General features: G+C 43.4%; 1 pseudogene; it reads right to left on the bottom strand.

Moving 5' to 3' along the window:
- LOC126993662 (peroxidasin homolog pxn-1-like) overlaps positions 1-739 on the bottom strand; it is a 23,507-nt pseudogene extending 22,768 nt beyond the window's left edge.
- Between the last annotated feature and the right edge of the window lie 11,838 nt (positions 740-12,577).

Raw genomic sequence — 12,577 nt, 5'->3', positions numbered from 1 at the left:
ACACACGATCACTAGTCATGTCAGTATAGTTTTGTAGATTTCGATAGGCCTTTTCCATAAGTAAACACACACACACACACACACACACACACACACACACACACACACACACACACACACACCAATCACTAGTCATGTCAGCATAGGCCTCCCCATAGGCTCACAAGATGGTCAGAGAAAGAAAATAATAATAATAATGTCATAGTCAAACTAGGTCATTGTGCATATTTGGGGTCATCCTTGGTCACTCCCACTCACACACATCCACACACACACACACACACACACTATCATCATCATCATCATCCCCATTAATAATAATGTCATAGTCAAAGTAGGTCTCTCTCTCTCTCTCTCTCTCTCTCTCTCTCTCTCTCTCTCTCTCTCTCTCTCACACACACACACATCATCACACAATATTAACATTATATTAAATAAAAAGAAAACACACACACACACACACACACACACACACACACACACAGAAACATACACTTAGAAATATTAACCAATGAAATTAAAAGAAAAATGAAAACACACACACACACACACACACACACGCCAACACTCACGTGCTTCCCAGAGGTTCCACTCTGAGTCCCTCATGTTGATGATGTCGCGCCTGGCCCTCTCAATGCTCTCCTGAAGCATCTTGTCGGGAATGATGAAGTTGGGGCTGGCGGTCTTCCACTTCTTCAGGTCCACACCCTTGATATTCTTCCCCTGACAGACCATTGGGGCATTCCTGTGCGTGGGGAGCTTGGTTAACTATCGCCTGGTTCTCTGTCTGTCTGCCTAGCTACCCGTACCTTTCCTAACTTTCCTCGTAGTGGACAATATAAGAACTTGTGAACATAGGAGTCTACAGAGGCCATTGTCTGTCTGTCTGCCTAGCTACCCGTGCCTTCCTAAACCAAAGACTTTCCCTCGTAGTTACAATATAAGAACTTGAGAACATAAGGAGGCTGCAAGAGGCCATTGGTGCATTGCTGTGGGTGGAGAACTTGGTTAACTGGTCCTCAGTCTGTCTGTCCAGCTATCCGTCCCTTCCTTAACCCAAAACATTCCCTCATAATGGCAACACATGCATAGACATAACACATAGCTCGTCACATAAACACACACACACACGCATCTATCCAACATTCACGTTCTATCTATCTATGTAACTATTTTCAAACTGGCGATCTGGCGCTCTGAGATGCTTAAGAATACAAGCTTAAAACTTAAAAATTTGTGGCTTTACCCTGTAGCAGCGACAGGCCAAATTTGTGGCTTTACCGTGTAGCAGCGACAGGACAAATTTGTGGCTTTACCGTGTAGCAGCGACGGGCCAAATTTGTGGCTTTACCGTGTAGCAGTGACGGGACAAATTTGTGGCTTTACCGTGTAGCAGCGACGGGCCAAATTTGTGGCTTTACCATGTAGCAGCGACGGGCCAAATTTGTGGCTTTACCGTGTAGCAGCGACAGGCCAAATTTGTATCTTTACCGTGTAGCAGCGACGGGCCAAATTTGTGGCTTTACCGTGTAGCAGCGACAGGCCAAATTTGTATCTTTACCGTGTAGTAGCGACAGGCCAAATTTGTGCCATGATGTAACACCCCCCAAAAGATGATACATAAACTGATCATAAATACTTTGATATATATTATGAAATGGTTTGTATGGAAGATGATTTTCCTCATTTTTCTTGCTTAGAAGGACCATTAAGAAACATGATACCCGCTGTTACCGGGTTAAACACTTCTCTACACACACACACACACACACACACACACACACACACAGACCGATGCTTAATTTACGATGTTTTTGTTTGTATCTATGTATATGATGTTTTGATAGCAATAAATATTTACTTACTAACTTACACACACACACACACACACACACACACACGCGTACCCTTAGTGAATGAGGAGGGCGGGATGTCGTTCTCATACCAGTAACGATCGCCTCGCCTCAGGTAGTGGACCTGGCGACCAATCAAACAGCCAAACGTGGGCCCGACCAGCGCTCCACGGTTTGGCTTTTCCGCGAGTCCACCGGTGAAGAGATCCACATCATCCACATGCCTGGGAGATGGATGAGAGTTACCACATTGTTAGTAGAGGTTGTAGTAGTATTTGCAAGGCATTGTTAGTCTAGTGCAGGATAACAAAGGCCTTTCCCAATGTCTCCATCTTGAAGGAAAGGCATCTTGTATTCTCAGGGCTAAAAATATATAAGAAATTGTGTTAACAGAGAAATGTATGGAGTTAAGATCACAGACTTAAGGCTTTGATACAAAACTTCCTTAGTTATAAATCCTTTGTAGTTTCTTGGTGTTTTCCAGGGCAACAACATCACTGAGGTCTTGAAGGAGACAGCTTTCAGGAGGCAGCTAACATTAACCTAGGACAGACCTGACCTAACCCACTACCTCCTTGCTATCATATTAAATCCATAAGAACTTAAGACTGTACATAACAGGTCTGACAGCTAACATTAACCTGGGACAGACCTGACTAACCCACTACCTCCTTGCTATCATATTAAATCCATAGAACTGAAGACCTTACATAACGGTCTGACAGCTAACGTTAACCTTGGACAGACACAGACTAGCTGGAACACACTACAAACACTGCTTTCGGCTTCAGGGACATTCTCTAGTGCAGAACAACATAGGCATTTCCCAACAAGCAAACTGAAGCTACCAATACAAGGCTTCCTTATAAATCCTTAGTTTCTTGATGTTTTCCGGGGCAACGACGTCACTCAGGCCTTGGAAGGAGGCAGCTCAGGAGGCCACAGAGGTGCCTCCAGCGGTTGTATCCAGCGATGCCGTGGTCACGCCCTGCTGCAGGATCTGTGCCGCCAGGTCCAGGCCAACACCTGATAGATAGATAGATAGACACTGAAAGATAGAAAGAGATATATGACCAGCAATAGGTAATACACACACACACACACACACACACACACACACACACACACACACAGAGGAGACAAGGAAAAAGAAGAGGAGGAGGAAGAGGAGAGAAGACGAGGAGGAGGACGAGCAAAGCAAAGAGGAAAAAGATGCAGAAGATACAGCAAAAGAGGAGGAGGAGGAGGAGGAGGCGGAAGAGAAAGAAGAAGAACAAGAACAAAAAGAGGAGGAGGAAGAACAAGAAGGTGATGCAGAAAAGGAAGAAGAGGAAAGAGGGAGGAGGAGGAGGAGGAGGAGGAGGAGGAGGAGGAAGAGGAGGAGAAAGAAGAAGAACAAGAACAAGAAGAAAAAGAGGAGGAGGAAGAACAAGAGGAAGAAGATGATGCAGAAAAGGAAGAAGAAGAGGAAGAAGAGGAGGAGGAGGAGGAGGAGGAGGAGGAGAAAGAAAAACAGACACACGTACACATCACACTAAATACACAATAAAAATAAAATAATAATAATTCAAATAAATGAAGAACAAAAAATATAAAATCCCTATATACCCACCCCACCATACCCCATACCCACCAGTCTTAGCGTCCACGAACATCTGCTGGTCATGGCTTCAAATGGCCGTGTCCTCGTTCTGGGCGTGGGAGCTGACCATCCCTCAGGATCTCGTCGAACTTGCCTCGCTCGTAAAGGTCGAAAGGGTGCGTAGAAGGTGCTGGCAATGGGGCGTTCCTTGACCTTCTGACCCTGTGGCGGGGGAGGAAGAGGAGGAGGAGGAGGAGGAGGAGGAGGAGGAGGAGGAGGAGGAGGAGGAGGAGGAGGAGGAGGAGGAGGAGGAGGAGGAGGAGGAGGAGGAGGAGGAAGAGGAGGAGGAGGAGGAGGAGGAGGAGGAGGAGGAGGAGGAGGAGGAGGAGGATGGTTGGTTAGCATGAGTGAATTTGAGAAGGAGGAGGAGGAGGAGGAGGAGGTGGAGGAGGAGGAGGAGGAGGAGGAGGAGGAGGAGGAGGAGGAGGAGGAGGAGGAGGAGGAGGAGGAGGAGGGTTGGTTAGCATGAGTGAATTTGAGAAGAAGAAAGAGGAATAAGAGGAGGAGGGGGTGAGAGGAGGAGGAGGAGGAGGAGGAGGAGGAGGAGGAGGAGGAGGAGGAGGACTGTTGGTTAGCATGAGTGAATTTGAGAAGGAAGAGGAATAAGAGAAGGAGGGGGTGGAGAGGAGGAGGAGGAGGAAGAAGGAGGAGGAGGAGGTGGAGTATGAGGAGGTGGAGGAGGAGGAGGAGGAGGAGGACTGTTGGTTAGCATGAGTGAATTTGAGAAGAAGGAAGAGGAATAAGAGGAGGAGGGGGTGAAGAGGAGGAGGAGGAGGAGGAGGAGGAGGAGTAGGAGGAGAAGGAGGAGCAGGAGGAGGTTGGTTAGCATGAGTGAATTTGAGAAGGAAGAAGAAAAAGAAGGAGGAGGAGGAGGAGGAGGAGGAGGAGGAGGAGGAGGATGGTTGGTTAGCATGAGTGTTTGTCTCTACCCGTCCTACTAAACACAACACCAGCCCCCCCTTGACAACACATGCAACACTAGAATCACTTACTGTCTCTCTATCATATCCTGTCCCCATATAAACAGCACACAGTTTGTCTCTACCTGTCCTAGTAAACACAACACCAGCCCCCCCTTGACAACACATGCAACACTAGAATCACTTACTGTCTCTATCATATCCTGTCCCCATATAAACAGCACACAGTTTGTCTCTACCTGTCCTAGTAAACACAACACCAGCCCCCCCTTGACAACACATGCAACACTAGGGAAGGGAAGGGAAGTGATGGGAAAAGAAGGGAACGGAAGGGAAGGGAAGGGAAAGAAAGGAAGGAAGGGATGGAGTGTGTGATTGAGATTGGGTTAGAATATTTAGTAGTAGAAAGGGAAGGGAAGGATGATGGGAAAAGAGAAGGAAGGGGAAGGGAAAGGGATGGGAAAAAGGAGGAACGGAAGGGAAGGAAGGAAGAGGGGAAAAGAAGGGAAAGGAAGGGATGGAGTGTGTGATTGAGATTGGGTTAGAATATTTAGTAGTAGAAAGGGAAGGGAAGGGAAGGGAAGGGAAGTGATGGGAAAAGAAGGGAAGGGAAGGGAAGTGATGGGAAAAGAAGGGAACGGAAGGGAAGGGAAGGGAAGGGAAAAGAAGGGAAGGGAAGGGATGGAGTGTGTGATTGAGATTGGGTTAGAATATTTAGTAGTAGAAAGGGAAGGGAAGGGAAGGGAAGGGAAGTGATGGGAAAAGAAGGAAGGAAGGGATGGGTATGTGATTGAGATTGGGTTAGAATATTTAGTAGTAGAAAGGGAAGGGAAGGGAAGGAAAGGGAAGTGATGGGAAAAGAAGGGAAGGGAAGGGAAGGGAAGGGATGGAGTATGTGATTGAGACTGGGTTAGAATAGGATTTAGTAGTAGAAAGGGAAGGGAAGGGAAGGGAAGGGAAAAGAAGGGAAGGGAAGGGAAGGGAAAGGAAGGGACGGGAAGGGAAGGGAAGGGAAAGGAAGGGAAGGGAAATGGAAGGGATGGGAAGTGAAGGGAAAAGAAGGGAAAGGAAAGGAAGTGAAGGGAAAAGAAGGGAAGAGAAAGGAAGGGAAGGGAAGGGATGGGAAAAGAAGGGAAGGGAAGGGAAGTGAAGGGAAAAGAAGGGAAGAGAAAGGAAGGGAAGGGAAGGGATGGGAAAAGAAGGGAAGGGAAGGGAAAGGAAGGGAAGGGAAATGGAAGGGATGGGAAGTGAAGGGAAAAGAAGGGAAAGGAAAGGAAGGGAAGGGAAGGGAAGGGAAGGGAAGAGAAGGAAATGGAAAAATAAAATATAGAGAAGGAGGAGGAAGAGGAGGAGAAGAAAGAAGGAAGGAAAGAATGGAGGAAACACACACACACACACACACAAAACCTCCCCCCCCTACACACACACACACACACACACACACACACACAAAACCTCCCCCCCCTACACACACACACACACACACACACACACACAAAACCTCCCCCCCCTACACACACAAAAAAAAAAATAAATAAATAAATAAATAAATAAATAAAGTTAAGATCACAGAAGGCGGCTGAGGATATTTTGTACAGAACAACTAAATTAAAGGAAACAGAAGATTGCAAGGATATATACATAAAGAAAAATAGAAATGAAGAAGAAAGAAGGAAATGGAACGAACTACTAGCAGAGGCGAAGGAGAAGAATAATGAAAGATCTGTGGAAGAAAAGGAGATATTTTTTGGAGAATAGTAGGGGACCGAGGCAGAAAGTGGTACACAAGAGAGGATAAAGAAAACCAAAGACAAGTTAGAAAAGATAGATAAGAGTAAATGTTTAAGAGTGATGTATACAAATGTAGATGGATTAATAACTAGTAAATTGGAACTGCAAGATTTCATAAAGGAGAAAGAACCAATGATCGTATGCTTAACGGAAACCAAACTGAACGAAGCTATTAAATTAGAGATAAATAAAAACTATGATATATGGAGGAAAGATAGAATGGGCAAAGGGGGAGGTGGAGTGATGATAATGACAAAAAAGGAGTTAACAGTGAAAGCGGTAGAATACGGTGAAGGTAAAGCTGAAATTGCGAAAGTAAATGTGGAAACCAAAAACAAGGAAAGGTTGACAATTATAACCGCATATGTACCACCTAGAACAAACTCATGGTGTAAGGAAGCGCGACACTATGATCAATGACACTATACGGAGTCTAAGCAAAATGATAAAGGAAGACAAAAAAGTTATGCTAGTTGGTGACTTCAATTGTAAAGAGATTGACTGGGAGACATTCGAGAGTAATAGTGGAGATAACGCATGGGGGATAGATTCCTAAGATTGATGATGGAGAATCTTATGATACAAAGAGTGAATGAACATACAAGATATAGAGGTGACGATGAACCGGCAAGACTGGACCTAGTACTAACAAAGGAATATACATCAGGATGAACTAAGGTATGGATGTCCACTGGGCAAGAGTGATCATGTAACCATAGAGATTGATACAGAAGTGGAGGTTACTAAAGAGGATGAATCCTACAAATCAAACAGGCTAAACTATATTAAGACAGACATGGAAAACCTTCGGAAGTTTTACGAGAAAGTGGAATGGGATGAGTTACTGAGAAAAATAAAGTACAAGAAAAGTATGATATCTTTATGGAAGCCTATAACACTGGTGTCAAAAATATGTACCCGTATACAGACCCAAAGTTAAGGGTAGGAAGGACTGGTTTAATGCCAAATGTGCAAACACAAAAGAAAAAAAGGGACAAAGCATGGAAAAGACTAAAAAGAAGGAAGAATCAAAGAAACAAAGAAGACTTTAGAATGGCGAGAAATGAATATGTGAAAATAAGGAAAGAAGAAGAAAAGGGATTTGAGAAGGATATTGTGGAAAAATGCAAAGAACAGCCCAAGTTGTTTTACAGATTTATAAATGGGAAGACTAAACCGAAAGAAACAATAGAAAAGACTGAGAGACGGGAATGTGGAAGTCAATGACCCTAAAGGTATGGCAGAGTTATTAAATAGAAAATTCCAGCAAGTCTTTACCAAAGAAACAATCTTTATTGCGCCACAAGAGAATAAAATAGAAGTTCATATGGAAGAGATTATGGTAAACAAAGAAGAGATCCATAAATTACTGGGAGAACTAGAAGAGGGAAAAGCAGTAGGACCGGATGGAGTTTCTGGGTATATTTTAAAAAAATGTAGAGATGAATTAATTGTTCCAATATACGACATCATTAGATGCTCAGTAGCAACAGGTACGGTGCCCAATGAGTGGAGAAGGGCTGAAGTGGTCCCCATATATAACAGTGGAAGGAAAGATGAACCTTCAAACTACAGACCCATATCCCTGACAAGTGTTTTGTGCAAAATATGTGAGAAAATAATAAAGAAACAGTGGACTAAATTTCTAGAAGAGCATAAGTTAATTACCAGCAAACAATATGGATTTCAAAAGGGCCGATCATGTGTTACAAACTTACTCAGTTTTTACTCAAGAGTGACAGACATAACTCAGGAAAGGGATGGATGGGTTGATTGTATTTATCTAGATTTGAAAAAGGCCTTTGACAAAGTTCCACATACAAGACTATTATGGAAACTGGAAAATAAAGGAGGATTGAAAGGAAATATGAAAAAATGGATGGCAAGCTACCTAATGGGAAGGGAGATGAGAACTGTGGTCAGGGACATAAAATCAGAATGGAGAAATGTAGAAAGTGGAGTACCACAGGGTTCAGTATTAGCAGCGATAATCTTCCTGGTATATGTAAATGACATGGCTGAAGGAGTTAATAGCTACATAAACCTGTTTGCTGACGACGCTAAATTACAAAAACATATAAGAAACAAAGAAGATTGTGAAATATTGCAAGAAGACCTATACAAAATTTGGAAATGGAGTATGGACTGGGAGATGGAATTTAATGTGAAAAAATGTCATGTTATGGAAATGGGTAAAAGTGAAACAAGACCAATCTGGATATACAAAATGGGAAATGGTGAAACATTAAAAAAAGTGCATGAAGAGAGAGACCTGGGAGTAGTGATGAGGGATGATAATCAACCAGAGAGTCATATAAATCGGATCTTTAGAGACACATATAACTTGGTGAGAAATATTGGAGTAGCATTTAGCTACATGGACAAGGACATGATGAGAAGGCTAATCACTACCATGATTAGACCAAAATTAGAATATGCAGAGGTAGTGTGGTCCCCCCATAAGAAGAAGCATATAAAGAAACTAGAAAGAATACAGAGGATGGCATCAAAAATGGTCCCAGAGTTGGAGGATTAATATACGAGGAAAGATTAAAGGAAATGAACTTAACAACACTGGAACAAAGAAGAAAGGGAGACCTAATCCAAATTTATAAATTATTAAACAAAATAGATGAAGTAGATAATGAAGAACTGCTACTAACAGAAGGAAACATAAGCAGAAATACAAGAGGACACAGTAAAAAATTGAGAAAGGGGAGATGCTTGAGAGACACAAAGAAGTATAGCTTCCCGCAAAGGAATGTAGAGGTTTGGAACAGTCTGAGCGAGGATACAGTATCAGCGAGGAGTGTGCAAAGCTTTAAAGATAAGTTGGATAAATGCAGACACGGAGACGGGACCACACAAGCATAATGCCCAGGCCCTGTATAACTACAACTAGGTAAATACAACTAGGTAAATACACACACACACACCTTTTTTTTGAAAATGCAAATTGGAGTGGGCTGTACAAAGCCAAAAGTACCCAAGACAAGTGGGAGGAGTTTTTAAAGCTGTACAAAGAAGCCGAGAATAGATATGTCCCTGAGGTAACCAAAAAGGATGTTGGTAAAAAGGAGTGGTTTAACAAAAGATGCGAGGCAGCTAGAAAAAGAAAGGAGGAAGCCTGGAAGGGATGGAGGAGACGAGGAAGAATCAACGCGTGGAACAATTTCAAACAAGCAAGGAATGAATATACAAAGATTAGAAGAGAAGAAAAACGGAAATATGAAAAAGATATAATCGATAAATGCAAAGACCAACCTAAATTATTTTATAGACATGTGAACGGCAAATTAAAGAATTGAGAAACAATCAATAAACTGAAATTGGATGGAACTACATATGAAGCCCCAGCAGAGATGGCAGAAGTGATGAACAACAGCTTTCATAGAGTTTTCACAAAGGAAGACGAATTCGTACAACCACCGGGCCAGGAAAGAGGAAGCGTTATGCAGGAGATACAGTTAACGGTGCAGGAGGTCAAGGAAAGCTTGAACAAGCTGGATGTAAGAAAGGCGACAGGGCCGGATGAAGTATCAGGCTGGATCCTGAAAGAATGTAGTGAGCAACTTGCAGAGAAACTGCACTCCATAATGAGCACCTCCCTGAGTGAAGGAAGGGTACCACAAGATTGGAAGAGAGCAAACATAGTACCAATTTATAAAGGAGGAGAGAGAGAGAACCCATTAAATTACAGACCGGTATCACTCACTAGTGTGGTTGTGAAGATATGTGAGAGGTTAGTTAAAAACAGGTGGTCAGATTTTTTGGTAAGTGAGAATTATCTCAGATTGCCAGTTTGGATTCAGGAGGGAGATCGTGTGTCACCAACTTGTTGTGTTACTACTCAAGGGTGACAGATTTAATGCAAGAGAGAGACGGCTGGGGGGATGGAGTGTACCTGGATTTGAAAAAGACATTTGACAAAGTACCGCACAGAAGACTAATTTGGAAAATTAAAAATAGGGGTGGAGTGGGTGATGGACTGATTAAGTGGCTGGAGGACTTCCTAACTAACAGGGAAATGAGGACAATAATCAAGGACAAGGTTTCCAACTGGTGCCCAGTGAGGAGTGGGGTCACACAAGGTTCAGTGCTGGCACCAATAATGTTTGCTGTTTATATAAATGATATGGTGGAAGGAGTGACCAGCCATGTGAGATTGTTTGCAGATTATGCAAAGCTATTGAGACGAGTCAATGACATGAAAGACTGTGAGGCATTGCAGAGGAACTTGGACAAAATATGGGAGTGGAGTGGTACATGGCAGATGGAATTCAACCTTGGGAAATGTAAAAAAATAGAGTTTGGTAGGAGCAGTAGATGTGAATATGATTATAAGATGGGAAGTGAGATAATATGCAGAGGAATGGAAGAAAAAGATTTGGGAGTGACTATCTCAGAGTACATGTCACCGGACAAACACATCAACAGGATAAAGGGACAAACTATGAATTTGCTGAAGAACATAAGGACAGCATTTGTGTATTTGGACGAAGAGATGATGAAGAAAATAATAGTTACAATGATAAGGCCAAGGTTGGAGTATGCAGCAGTGGTCTGGTCTCCTCATGAAAAGAAGAACATAAGAAAGCTGGAAAGAGTACAGAGAATGGCAACTAAGATAACATAAGAACATAAGAACATTGGAGTCTGCAAGAGGCCGGTAGGCCTGTACGAGGCAGCTCCTCTGAACCTAAGCTCCTGTGTAGCTCCCGTGTATCTAACCCCACCTAATAATCACTGTCCATGAATTTATCCAATCTATTTTTTAATGTGACAGTTGTATTGGCACTTATAACATGACTGCTAAGCCTATTCCACTCATCCACCACCCTGTTTGTAAACCAATTTTTGCCTATGTCCCTGTTGAATCTGAATTTATCCAGTTTAAACCCATTACTTCGTGTCCTACCCAATTTTCTTACCAACAAAACCTTATGAATGTCTCCCTTATTAAAGCCCTTCATCCATTTATAAACCTCGATCATGTCTCCACGCACCCTTCGCCTTTCTAGAGAATGCAAGTTTAACTGTTTGAGTCTTTCCTCGTAGGGCAAGTTTCTCAACCCTGAATCATCTTAGTCATCCTCCTCTGCACCGATTCTAATATTTTGATATCCATTCTATAGTAGGGTGACCAGAACTGAACCACATAGTCAAGATGAGGTCTAACTAATGCTAAATATAGTTTGAGGAAGACTTCGGGGCTTCTGTTGCTTACGCTCCTTGAAATTAATCCCAGCACCTTATTTGCTCGATTTATAGTTTGAATGCATTGTGCCCTTGGATGGAGATCAGAGATAGTACCAGAACTTAAGGATCGGACTTACGAGGAGAGACTCAATAGCATGGGGCTCACAACCCTGGAGAGAAAGAAAGAGGAGACCTGATAGTGGTGTACAGGGTGGCGAGCTGGGTGGAGAATCTGGACAGAGAGGACCTGTGTGTGTGGAGTGAGAGAGAAACGAGAGGACATGGAAAGGAGTTGAGGGCGACCACGTGTAGGCGAGATGTGAAAAAGTTTAGCTTCCTAAACAGAAGCACTGAGGTGTGGAATGGACTGGAGGAGGTGGTGGTTTGTGCAAGAAACATTCATGATTTTAGGAAAAGTTGGATAAGAGCGGATATGGAGACAGGACAGCGCAGGCTCCTTTCCCGTATGTCACAACTAGGTAAATACAACTAGGTGGACACACACACACACACACACACACACACACACACACACACACACACACCGCTCCGGTAGCTCAATCGGTAGAGCGCTGCACTGCAAGTCTTCACGGCCAAACAGGCAGCGGTTCGAGCCCTGCTCAGGCCAGATTCTTTCCGTTGACTAAGAGTGGTTACTGTCCCCCTTGAGCAAGGGGATGGGTTGTGTGGTGTGTGAGGTCTTGGCAGTACCCAGAGATCGACAATAATGAGCACTTACTCACGTTGGGAGGGTACCTGCTGGCGAAAGCCAGTCCAACTCGTGATCAGGCCGTGGTGAATTACAAACACACACACACACACACACACACACACACACACACACACACACACACACACACACTTTAAGCCACTCACAATACGGGCCCCAAAACCCCTTCCAGGCTGCCGGCACTTCCCTTGAGGTTCTGGAACAAGCACTGCAGACAGACAGACACACACACCTCACCCTTGGGACCTAAGATGACCTCCACAAACACGTGACATGACCCTCACAAACCTAACAGGACTAGTTTTTTTTATATACTTGATACTTATATTTTACCTGAAATGACACACAAACACCAATAATGTTCATAATATATATAAATGATATGCCAAAGGGTATAAAAAGTTATATGAGCCTTTTTGCAGACGATGCAAAATTAATAAGG

The sequence above is a fragment of the Eriocheir sinensis genome, unplaced genomic scaffold, assembly GCF_024679095.1.
Source record: "Eriocheir sinensis breed Jianghai 21 unplaced genomic scaffold, ASM2467909v1 Scaffold652, whole genome shotgun sequence".
NCBI classification, from domain to species: Eukaryota; Metazoa; Arthropoda; class Malacostraca; order Decapoda; family Varunidae; genus Eriocheir; species Eriocheir sinensis.
Note: the sequence above shows the minus strand (reverse complement) of the source record. Positions and strands in the feature narration are given on the sequence as shown.